Source organism: Pelodiscus sinensis, chromosome 13 (genome assembly GCF_049634645.1).
Source record: "Pelodiscus sinensis isolate JC-2024 chromosome 13, ASM4963464v1, whole genome shotgun sequence".
NCBI classification, from domain to species: domain Eukaryota; kingdom Metazoa; phylum Chordata; order Testudines; family Trionychidae; genus Pelodiscus; species Pelodiscus sinensis.
The window spans coordinates 18,444,137-18,457,129 of NC_134723.1; the positions used below are offsets into that span (position 1 = coordinate 18,444,137).

General features: G+C 40.3%; 1 protein-coding gene across 1 annotated transcript in view; it reads right to left on the bottom strand.

The window, feature by feature from the left end:
• The window catches only part of LPAR4 (lysophosphatidic acid receptor 4), a 62,758-nt gene extending 51,220 nt beyond the window's left edge, over positions 1–11,538 (bottom strand). Inside the window, exon 1 of the mRNA XM_006113666.4 lies at positions 11,201–11,538. The gene's annotated coding sequence lies outside the window, so the exon portion shown is untranslated. The remainder of the gene's footprint in view (positions 1–11,200) is intronic.
• Between the last annotated feature and the right edge of the window lie 1,455 nt (positions 11,539–12,993).

Consider the following 12,993-nt stretch of genomic DNA (forward strand, 5'->3'; position numbering starts at 1 on the left):
ATCCTGCTGGAAAGGGATAACAAGTGGAGTTCCTCAAGGGTCTGTTTTGGGACCCGTACTGTTCAATATCTTCATCAATGATGTAGATATTGGAATAGAGAGTACGCTTATTAAGTTTGCAGATGATACCAAACTGGGTGGGGTTGCGACTTCTTTGGAGGATAGGGACATAATTCAAAATGACCTTAGCAAGTTAGAGAAATGGTCAGAGGTAAACAGGATGAGGTTTAATAAAGAGAAATGCAAAGTGCTCCACTTAGGAAGGAACAATCAGTTCCATACATACAAGATGGGAAGCGACTGTCTAGGAAGGAGCATGGCAGAAAGGGATCTAGGGGTCATAGTGGACCACAGGTTGAATATGAGTCAACAGTGTGATGCTGTTGCAAAAAAAGCAAATATGATTCTAGGTTGTATCAACAGGTGTGTTGTAAGCAAAACTCGTGAAGTCATTCTGCCGCTCTACTCTGCACTAGTTAGGCCGCAGCTGGAGTACTGTGTCCAGTTCTGGGCGCCACATTTCAAGAAAGATGTGGAGAAATTGGAAACGGTACAGAGAAGAGCGACAAGAATGATTAAAGGTCTAGAGAACATGACCTATGAAGCCAGGCTTCATGAACTGGGCTTGTTTAGTTTGGAAAAAAGAAGATTAAGGGGGGACATGATAGCGGTTTTCAAATATCTAAAAGGGTGTCACAAGGAGGAAGGAGAAAATTTGTTCCTCTTGGTTTCTGTTGACAGGACAAGGAGTAATGGGCTTAAAGTGCAGCAGGGGAGGTTTAGATTGGACATTAGGAAAAAATTGCTAACTGTCAGGGTGGTCAAATGTTGGAATAAATTGCCAAGGGAGGTGGTGGAATCTCCCTCTCCAGAGATATTTAAGAACAGGTTAGATAGACATCTGTCAGGGATGGTGTAGGTGGAGCTTGGTCCTGCCTTGAGGGCGGGGGGCTGGACTCGATGACCTCTTGAGGTCCCTTCCAGTCCTATTATTCTATGATTCTATGATTCTATGATTCTTAAACATGGGAGACCAGAACTGCACACAGTATTCCAAATGGGGTCTCACCAATGCCTTGTATAATGGCACTAACACCTCCTTAACCCTACTGGAAATACCTCACCTAATACATCCCAAGACCGTATTAGCCTTTTTCACATCCATGTCAGAATGGCAGCTCATAGTCATCCTATAATCAACCAGGACTCCGAGGTCCTTCTCCTCCTCTGTTCCTTCCAACTGATGTGTCCCCAGCTTAGAACTAAAATTCTTGTTATTAATCCCTAAATGCATAACCTTACACTTCTCACTATTAAATTTCATTCTATTGCTATCACTCCAATTTACAAGGTCATCCAGATCTTCCTGTATGATATCCTGATCCTTTTCTGAATTGGCAATACCTCCCAACTTTGTGTCATCCACAAATTTTATCAGGACACTTCCACTTTTGGTGCCAAGGTCAGCAATAAAAAGATTAAATAAAATTGGCTCCAAAACTGAGGAACTCCGCTAGTAACCTTCCTCCAACCTGACATTTTGACTTTCGGTATGACCCGCTGTAGTCTCCCCTTTAACCAGTTGCTTATCCACCTCCCAACTTTCATATTAATCCCTATCTTTTCCAATTTAACCAATAATTCCCCATGTGGTACTGTATCAAATGCCTTACTAAAGTCGAGGTAGATTAGATCCACTGCATTTCTTTTATCTAAAAAATCTGTTACTTTCTCAAAAAAGGAGATCAGGTTGGTTTGGCACGATCTACCTTTTGTAAAACCATGTTGTAATTTGTCCCAATTGCCATTAGCCTCAATGTCTCTAACTACTTTCTCCTTCAAATTTTTTCCAAGCTCTTGCATATTACAGATGTCAAACTAACAGGCCTATACTGTAGCCACAGTTGGAGCCCTCGTACTCCTGCACCCTAGGCCTGAGCCCCCTCGTACACTCTAGATGCTTTGGCCCCATTCCCACCACAACAATTTTATAATGTGCACCAAAACGTAGGTGATGAGTCACACACTATCTCTGTGTCGCACGTCACCTCCATATCGGTGCATAAAAGAAAATTCATTCTGCTCATGGTGGGAAAAATTAGAGGGAACGTTTCTGCTGGCCCCTCCACGGCTAGGACAGCTCCAGCCATTGTGGTTGGCTACCACCAGATTTCACCGGTAAGCATACCAGTAAGCCTCATGCTTACCAATTAACCGGTTAACATCCTTACTGGGCACAAGGAAGGATGAAAATTAAAACATACTGGGCCTGAGTCACAATTACTTGTAGTTCTCTTTACTTTGTACATGCAGTGTAAAGGTCACCTGGGGTGTGTCTAGACTACAGGGGTTTTTTCGAAAAAAGTGGCCTTTTTTCAAAACAACTTCCCCTGCGTCTAGACTGCTGCTGTGCTCTTTCGAAAGTAAATTGAAAGAATGTGGCAGTTTTTTCAACCGTGGAAAACCTCATTTTACGAGGAATAACACCTTTTTTCAAAAGTGCTCTTTAAAAAAAAAGGCGCTACGTAATGCAAACTGGGCTTTTTCAAAAGAGAGCATCCAGACTGCCTGGGTGTTCTCTCTCGAAAAAGCAGCTTGCTTTTTCGAAAGTACTGGTTGTAATCGAGACACTTTTTTTCAAAAGAGGCTTTTTTGAAAGATACTTTCAAAGTATCTTTCAAAAAAGCCTCTTTCGAAAAAGGCGTGTAGTCTCCATGTACCCTTAAAGTGAGTGGAAAATACATGTGCCATTTTAAGGCACTGGTACCAGCACTCAGCTGCAACCCATGTGGCATTCTCAGGGCAGCAGAGGTAGTATGTATATTGCATGGATGTGGCCCATATAACACATAGAAAGCTGCATATGTGTCCCACAGTGGTAAATAGGTTGAGAGCCACTGTCATAATCTCTACATAGTAAATCCAGACTCAGCAAATCAGACTCATCCTCTCTCTGCAACTGTTCTAGCCAGTAAGGGTACGTCTACTAATGTTATTTTGAAATAATGTAGTCTGCATCTACACGACAAGCAGTTATTTCAACATAATGTTGAATAGCCAAATCTAAGTAGCAGAAATAATTAACAATTATAATAATAATTATCAAGAGATGAGGCCAAAATGTGAACAGAAGAGCCTAAGCTTTGGGGAAGTTCAGATCTATATTTCATGGCTCTGGACAGCCTATTATACAATTTTCCAGCTGCTCAGGAATAAGAAAGTTTTGCAACAAACATTAAAATTCTTTCTCTTCCTTCCATTAGCAAATTAAGTAGAAGTAAAACTTCGGACCAGATGCATATCTGTCTCTCTCTGCTCTCCCATTCATGTCACTTCAAAAAATGTCTGTAACCTTTCTTACATTGACATTACTGCTAACTCATTAGCGCTGAAGTATCAATATGTAATTGATCCTTCCTGTCAAAGGTAGGGACCCAGGCAGAGACAGGTGAATCCTGGAACTGAATGCCTGGCTGCGAAGATGGTGTCTCCAGGAGGGCTTTGGCTTCCTTGACCACGGGATGCTATTCTAGGAACGACTGCTAAACAGGGATGGCGTTCATCTTTCAAGGAAGGGGAAGACCATATTTGGATACAGACTGCCTAACCTAGTGAGGAGGGCTTTAAACTAGGTTTGACGGGGACAGGTGACCAAAGCCCACAAGTAAGTGAAGAACATGGAGACCTGGGAGATGGATAGGAAATGGGAGGGAGTGTGGGCTATAATGGTAGAGAGAAAGGAGAGACAAGGCAGAACTGGGAGGGAAGACCAAATCAGTATCTTAGATGCCTGTATACAAATGCAAGAAGTATGGGTAATAAGCAGGAAGAATTGGAAGTGCTAATAAATAAATACAATTATGACATCGTTGGCATCACAGAGACTTGGTGGATAATACACATGATTGGAATATTGGTATAGAAGGGTACAGCTTACTCAGGATGGACAGGCAGGGGAAAAAGGGAAGAGGTGTTGCCTTATATATTAAAAATGTACACACGTGGACTGAGGTGGAGATTGACGTAGGAGACGGATGTATTGTGAGTCTCTGGGTTAGGCTAAAAGGGATAAAAAACAAGGGTGATGTCATGCTAGGGGTCTACTACAGGCTACCTACCCATGAGGAAGAGGTGGATGAGGCTTTTTATAAACAACTAACAAAATCATCCAAAGAGCAGGATTTGGTGGTGGTGGGGGACTTTAACTACACAGATATATGTTGGGAAACTAACACAGTAGGTCACAGACTATCCAATAAGATCTTGGACTGCATTGAAGACAACTTTTTATTTCAGAAGGTTGAAAAAACTACTGGGGGAAGCTGTTCTAGATTTGATTTTAACAAAGGGAGGAACTGGTTGAGAATTTGAAAGTGAAAGGTAGCTTGTATGAAAGTGATCATGAAATCATATTGTTTGTGATTCTAAGGTATGGCAGAAGGGAGAACAGCAAATTAGAGAATGGATTTCAGGAAGGCAGATTTTGTAAAGCTCAGAGAGCTGGTATATAAGGTCCCATGGGAGGCAAGACTGAGAGGAAAAACAACTGAAGAGAGTTGGCATTTTTTCAAAGTGACATTATTAAGGGCCCAAAAGCAAGCTATTCCGCTGTGTAGGAAAATATGGCAAAAGACCACCTTGGCTTAACTAAGAGATCTTGCATGATCTAAAAATAAAAAAGGAGTCATATTAAAAATGGAAACCAGGACAAATTACAAAGGATGAATATAGACAAATAAATGGGCAAGATTAAAAAGGCAAAGGCACAAAACCAACTCAAACTAGCTACAGGCATAAAGGGAAACAAGAAGACATTCTATAAATATATTAGAAGCAAGAGGAAGACCAAGCCCATTGCTCAGTGAGGAGGGAGAAACAGTAACAGGAAACTTGGAAATGGCAGAGATGGTTAATGACATCTTTGTTTCGGTCTTCACCGAGAAGTCTGATGAAGGAATGCCTAACATAGTGAATGCTAGCAGGAAGGAGGTAGGTTTAGAAGATAAAATAAAAAAAGAACAAGTTAAAAATCACCTAGAAAAGTTAGATGTCTGCAAGTCACCAGGGCCTGATGAAATGCATCCTAGAATACTCAAGTATCAGAGGGGTAGCCGTGTTAGTCTGAATCTGCAAAAGCGACGAGGAGTCCTGTGGCACCTTATAGACTAACTGAAGTGTAGGAGCATAAGCTTTCGTGGGCAAAGACCCACTTCGTCAGATGCATGTAGTGGAAATTTCCAGAGGCAGGAATAAATATGCAGGCCAGGATCAGGCTGGAGATGACCAGGTGGATCCAATCAAGGAGGATGAGGCCCACTTCTAGCAGCTGATCTGGAGGTGTGAATTCCAAGAGAACAGAAGCTGCTTCTGTTCTCTTGGAATTCACACCTCCAGATCAGCTGCTAGAAGTGGGCCTCATCCTCCTTGATTGGATCCACCTGGTCATCTCCAGCCTGATCCTGGCCTGCATATTTATTCCTGCCTCTGGAAATTTCCACTACATGCATCTGACGAAGTAGGTCTTTGCCCACGAAAGCTTATGCTCCTACACTTCAGTTAGTCTACAAGGTGCCACAGGACTCCTCGTCGCTTTTGTAGAATACTCAAGGAGCTGATAGAGCAGGTATCTGAGCCTTTAGCTATCATCTTTGGAAAATCATAGAAGACAAGAGAGATTCCAGAAGACTGGAAAAGGGCAAATATAGCGCCCATCTATAAAAAGGGAAATAAGAACAACCCAGGAAACTACAGACAAGTCAGTTTAACATCTGTGCCAGGAAAGATAATGGAGCAAGTAATTAAAGAAATCATCTGCAAACACCTGGAAAATAATAAGATGATAGGGAAGAGCCAGCATGGATTTGTAAAGAACAAATCATGTCAAACCAATCTCATAGCTTTCTTTGATAGGATGGGGGGAGGCAGTGGACGTGGTATACCTAGACTTTAGTAAGGCATTTGATACAATCTTGCATGATATTCTTATCAATAAACTAGGCAAATACAACTTAGATGGGCCAACTATAAAGTGGATGCATAACTGGATGAATAACCATTCTCAGAGAGCAGTTATTAATGGTTCACAATCCTGCGGGAAAGGTATAACAAGTGGGGTTCCGTCCCTACGGTCTGTTTTGGGACAGGTTCTGTTCAATATCTTCATCAACGATTTAGATATCATCATAGAGAGTGCACTTATTAAGTTTGTAGATGATACCAAGCTGGGAGGGGTTGCAACTGTTTTGGAGGACAGAGTCATAATTCAAAATGATCTGAACAAATTGAAGAAATGGTCTGAGGTAAACAGGATGAAGTTTAGTAAGGAGAAATGCAGAGTGCTCTACTTAGGAAGGAAAAATCAGTTTCACACATACAGAATGGGAAGCGATTGTCTGGGAAGGAGTACGGCAGAAAGGGATCTAGGAGTTATAGTGGACCGCAAACTAAATATAAGTCAACAGTGTGATGCTGTTCCAAAAAAAAGCAAACATTATTCTGAGATGCATTAACAGGTGTGTTGTGAGAAAGACATGAGAAGTCATTCTTCCGCTCTACTCTGCACTGATTAGGCCTCAGTTGGAGTATTGTGTCCAGTTCTGGGCACCACATTTCAAGAAAGATGTGGAGAAATTGGAGAAGGTCCAGAGAAGAGCAACAAGAATGATTAAAGGTCTAGAGAACATGACCTGTGAAGGAAGACTGAAATAATTGGGCTTGTTTAGTTTGGAAAAGAGAAGATTGAGAGGGGACATGACAGCAGTTTTCAGGTATCTAAAAGGGTGTCACAAGGAGGAGGGAGAAAAATTGTTCTTCCTGGCCTCTGAGGATAGAACAAGAAGCAATGGGCTTAAACTGCAGCAAGGGAGGTATAAGTTGGACATTAGGAAAAAAGTTCCTAACTGTCAAGGTGGTTAAACACTGGAATAAGTTGCCTAGGGAGGATATGGACTCTCCATCTCTGGAGATATTTAAGAGTAGATTAGATAAATGTCTATCAGGGATGGTCTAGACAGTACTGGGTCCTGCCATGAGGTCAGGGGACTGGATTCGATGATCTCTCGAGGTCCCTTCCAGTCCTAGTATTCTATGATTCTATATCCTTTAGAAATGTATTTATGCCTGCCATCTTCCCAGTTATAACAAATATTGCAATGTCATTTGTTGTAGCTGGGAAGTTAGCAGGAATAAATATCATACTTATACACTTATTTGTCTCTCAGCTGGAAGAAGCAATATATCTAACATTAAAGTTATTAGGATGCTATTGGTCTTATACCAACAAATCTGTGATGTTGGCTTATGTGGCTCTCTGCATGGTGTATTTTCGTACAGTTTAGCCTGTTTGGTCCTTATGTGAGTACAAGGTAGCATGATACACAAGACTAAGAAACCTGAAGTTTTGGGTTTCTAAGTTTGATTGCCTCCCTCTCTCCAGTACATCTGGCTAAATGCTATCAAACAGTGTCTGGTTACATTGCTTGACTGTTGGGTTAAATCAATAGCCATGATTTTTAAAAGTGTCTGACTATAGATTCCTCAACATTTTTGTGCTCAGATGTGCTGTCTTGAAATTGTAATTTGCTACTTTAAATTGTTAGGTGTTTTCTCATCATGCTTGCAGGCTGAGGGACTCCATAGGAAAACATATAATCTAAGCCTAGTAGCTGACAGTCTATCTAGAAGATTAAGGTGGGGGTGAGTTGTGCCTCTCTATTTCATGGAGTAGCCTGTTTTCTCTTTCTCCGCTTTGTGTTCTTGTGAGTTCTCATTCTGATTTCTGAGCAATAAAGCAGTGTTGTGTTCTACATTTCCAGCAAGAGTATTTATTATCCAGCTTCTTTTTATACCAAGAAACACAACATCACCTTTAGAATCCTATTTTTCAAATGGCAGATGCTCCTTGATTCTAGAAAACCCATCCTCTTTGAGGGCATGCCAATTAGGGTGCTTAAAGATGAGTTCCAATGACTACTTATTTTTAAAAATCTTGATTGGCGTTTCAACCCCTATTTTTCTATATTTACAGACTAGAAGGTTTACCCATTGTTGCTCAGGCTCTTAACTCAATTATTTTTTGTTTTTCTTCATTGAAATCATTGCTCTGGGGTAGGGGTGGGAATGAGGGGTTCAGTATGCAGGCTTCCCCTGTGAGAGGGGACAACCTCATCCCTCTCTCATGGCAGCAACTTGAGGCCAGGTGAAAAGTGCCTCTCCATGGCTGTTGCAGCTCCAGCAGGCACAGCCAGCGGAGGGGTGCATAGCTCCCAGCTGGGGCAGGTTCAGATTCATTTGCCCCTTCAACACTCCAACCAGAGTGAGCAATGTAGCAAATTGTGCACTTTCCCCTTGCTCCATGATAAAGGGGAACAGTCAGCAATGTTCCCATATAAATCGGGGGGGGGGGAGAGGCTTTAGCCCCCCCCACCCACCCACTCTATAGGGTGCCTGGGCAGTGGGATTTTCAGGGTTTGGGCAGTCCTGGACAGGGGGTATGTCTTTTCTGTATGGTTTTATGAGATGTAATCCCATTCTGGGTACTTCCCATTTTTCTGGCACAGTCAAACACTTACCTTGCTTTAAGTTATGGTAAGAGGAAGCTGAATACCAAATTTGGTGGTCACAGCTCTTACCATTTAGGGGTTTTTGAACAAACAGAGAGATGCACGGACAAACTCGCTCACATATATAGTAGATATATATCTATTCACATAAATGCTTTGGGCTTGACTGCTGCTATGGAGACCCCCATTCAAGCCTGGGTAAGAATGTTTGCTATTCATTAGCTGCCTGTTTGAAAGTTTCAGTAGTAGTCTAATCAAGAAGCAGAAACAATAACATGACTCTTGTGACAAGGCTCTCAACAAGTAATGAAGAATAAGTAGCCCAAGCATTGCATCTGCACACAACTGAGAGACTGAAGTTTGTTTCCATAACCATTCTGTCAAACAACTCTAACCCACAATTTTTAAAAAATCAGTTGGTTTTGATAATTCATGAACTGCAAAAAAGGGATGTATTTATTGAATGAATTCACTGTGCATAGTTTGCTTTGAAGAATGAACCAGACAGGCAGAGCAACACACATGTATAATATGCATACTCATCCATATATCATAATACAGCTGAAGGAAGTAAAGTCAATACTAATACTACCTGCCATGATGTCGCCCTTTGACAGTACAAGATTGTCTGAGAACAAGACAGCTTGAAAATATCAAAGTGTTTTGGCTCAAAGTATGATGCTCTTACTCAGGATGTAAATGAAGGGAAACTCAGCTTTATGTAAGAACAGAGGTTCAGTGAGGCAGCTCTTCCTACAGTGTTTTCCGGCATCATTTTAGAAATGTCTGTAAAATTTTGCCACTTTCCTTACTCAGGCAAAGCCAGCATTGTCTTTAATGGCATGTTTGTGTGAGTAAGGGCTGTAGGATTTAGCTGCATGTAGGATTACAACTGAAGTCAGGATCTGTATGCATTTTGGCACCCTGTAGAAGGTTTTCAATGCATATACCTGGGAAAGAAGTAATAAGTCTAATTGTATTGTTTTAGTGGGTATATAGTGGTGTTGGAGGCATTATAACCGGTAGCAGAATTTGATCAAATGTATCTTGAAGTTAAAATAGGTAATTATTTATCAGAATAGTTCCCACCCTGTTTGAATTCAATTTGCCCAAGGTGTTTCAAGTGTAAAATGAACTGGTTGCAAAAATGAGTGAGCAGATTGTGAAATAACAACAAATTTTCATTACGCTGAGGGGAAAAACGATATGAAAACATGTTTTTGTGCTTCACTGTAACCTTTTCTTTATTTAGGCACCAATCTATAACTATCCTTTATGCATAAGCTAACAAAGAGAGGAAACTTCCTCTTTGATGTGCCTGTTCTATAAGGAATTCAATTATGAAAATTTCCTTAAGAATCAACTGAGGCAGAATTTTGCTCACATTCATGTCAGTACAAACTGCTTGTAGTCAGCAGACTTTCCTGCTTGTTTAAATGGGTGAAACTCTCCTGAACTCAAGAAAGATGCCCACTTACGCTCTTGTCATTGAATTTGGCCCTGTGGGTCTGCAGCAATGTGAATGAGAATAGCAGTTGGCCCCTTTTTCTTAACCAAAGTAGATAACCTATAGCCACTGCATGAATTACAATGGCTGCCTCCTATTTGAAATCAATCCATTAACGCAATTTACATATGTGTAATTTCATTTGTCATATGAGGGCTCACCTGTGTTTCATAACTACTCTTTGTTTATCATTTCAGGATTTGGGCCCTGATTCAGGAAAACATATAGCACATGCTTAAACCTATCTTTATACAGCAAAGCATTTAACTTGAGGCATGTGTTGCAATACTTTGCTGAACTGGAACCTTGTTGCTAAAGGATTAATTAAAATCTGGCAGTGATGGCACTGGTAATATACAGAGTGTTTCTAATTCTAGATTGATTTAAATATGTGGATAAATATTTCTTAACTGTATTGTGCTCTAATTTTGGGGGAGTGGAAAATATGGCCAAACACTGTAAATACTGTAACACACAGTCTCACATATCATCTGTTGCTAATTTACAGTTAAATCAACTCATTTTAATCCAAAAAAAGCAGAGCTGTTTTCAGGCTCTCAAGACCATTGAAAATGATACTTATGAAGGAATTGTAGGGCATGTGTTTCCCTCCAACTGTTTTATTTCACCGTCTGCTTTGCCAGCTTTTTCCTCTGAGGATCAATGTAAATGCATTTTCTTTCTGCCTTTGTATAACTTTCTAAGTATTCTTTCAGATTCCAGCTTAGTTTGGAGGCTTTCATCTTTGGTAGTTGGCTAAAAATGTACTTCTTACAAACTAATATCCCCCTAAAAAGAATAAATATGATAGCAAATGATATAGCACAGCTGTGGTAAGGTGTTACCTGCAGTAAGGGGGATGGGTCTTGGAAGAGACAGCATAGAAATAAATCTGCTGGAAACTCTATCTAATTTTTTTGATAAGTTGCTTAGAACAGCTATTCTGTCACACAGCTATCAACAATAGCCCATTTTAAACTCAAATCCCTTCTCCCCCATCACCATCAGATGATGCTTGTTTTCTGTAATATTTGGTGCTTGGGATGAACATTGCTTCCTTTCTTTGTGTGTCAGTAATGGGAAACAGTTGTTTAACAGGAAGAAAAGGTACAGAAAAAACAAATGAACTTACCCAAATCTCTCTCACTTTAGGAAGTTATTCAGTCCTCAGATAACGTTTCTCCTCTCTCGGAGCTTGTCAAACATAACACAACAGATGGCTGCAGACAGGCAGCCTCTTTGTCTGATTTTTATCATCTTTTTTATAAACATTTTCAGTTACTGCCTATATTATGCACTGAACATAGTTATCAAGGTCCCAAACAGCATGTAAGGGTCTGAATATCAAACCCTTATCAAAGCTCAGCGATTTGATAAACTTTGAAGAGCTGCACAGAAAGAAATGTAGACATAGGTATGGTAAAAATCCTGATTAATGTAATTGCCAGAGCTAAAGAAGAGCTCAGTTCTGTGTAGGCTGTGAGGTCATTTCACGCTGTAACTTAATCTCAGGCCAGTCTGGCACAACGCTTACATAGCTTAGACATCATTGGTCATTTACAATCCCCAGTCAGATGGTTCCGTTTATACTGTTTTTGCCTGTGGTCCTCAGAGTTTTTTTGTTTTTCTTTCTAAAGCACAAAGCTGTTGGGAAATCTCCGCATAGGAGAGATCTTGGCCATTGTTTTATTTCACCCTGACAACTTATGGGCTGAATACATTCTACAAAGTGTTTACAAATTTAAAATATATTAAAAAGTGCAAGTAACCATTGCTCGATTTCTCTTTAACAATGTATGCATATATGTACCAAGTGTCAAGGAAGGACTTTGGTTGGAAAGAATAATGTTTTGCATCTGGTTACAACTATTTCTGGACTTAATACCTTTTGGCATTTCAGAGGCCTTGCAGCTTGTCAGGGTTAGTAAATTATCTCTTTAGAAGCAGGAATTTATATTTTCATGAAACAAATAGAAGTCTGATGGTAAATGTACAGGACAGTAAAAACACAAATCTAGTTAGAGCTAAAAAGTGTTTGTATATCCAAACGTGCAGCTGCAGCTAAACAATTGTAACATTTTCACATATATTTATCCTCTGGGGTGATTTTTTTTAAAGGTATGAAGCTCTTGAATTGTTAGACAAGTTATACTTTGCTACTGCCTATTGGTTAAGCAGACACAGGCATGTTGCAGTGCAGTTCTACTCTGAAAATTTATTGTGCAGAAATGTCACCTTTTTGCTCCACAGAGTTGCTCCTTGTAGATCTGCTTTCTTTAGGCACAATAGCAGATTATTTTATTTTATTCCTGGTAGCATTGCTGAATAAGCACTACTAGAGTGAGATAGGTTGAATTCTTTCTTCTTCCTCATCAATGGAGTTGTTTCATAAGACTCCAGTCTTGCAAAGACTACAGACGTGCTTAACTTGTTATAGGAGCTCTCCAATCTTAGACCAGGACCCAGTCTGCTAGGCACTGTACAAACATAGAACAATCTTATTAAGGGACTAATCACATACATTGAGTTAATCATGTGTGTAAGTCCTTGTAGGAACAGGCTAGGTCCATGTTCCAATTGCAGAATTCCTCAGCACTATACAAGTCCTGGCGTAGAATCAGCGCGGTCATACTTTGAAGACAATAGAGTTCCACAGGAACTTATAGGAGAAGAGATGGCATCATAACATGGGGGAGATGCAAATATATTTCATGGGCCTATTTAAATAGTTATGTTTTCAGAAACATTCTCTTTAATCCTTTTTGCCAATCTTTGGCACCTAAGAGACAATTAACGTGGCTGTTGCTGGAGCTGGATAAGAATTTTTGGTTGAAACTTTTTTCATCAGAAAAAGCAGATGTGTGAAACCAGAATTTTTTGTGAACAAGGGCCAGTTTCAATGAATTTCCTGAATTTTGAGGAAAT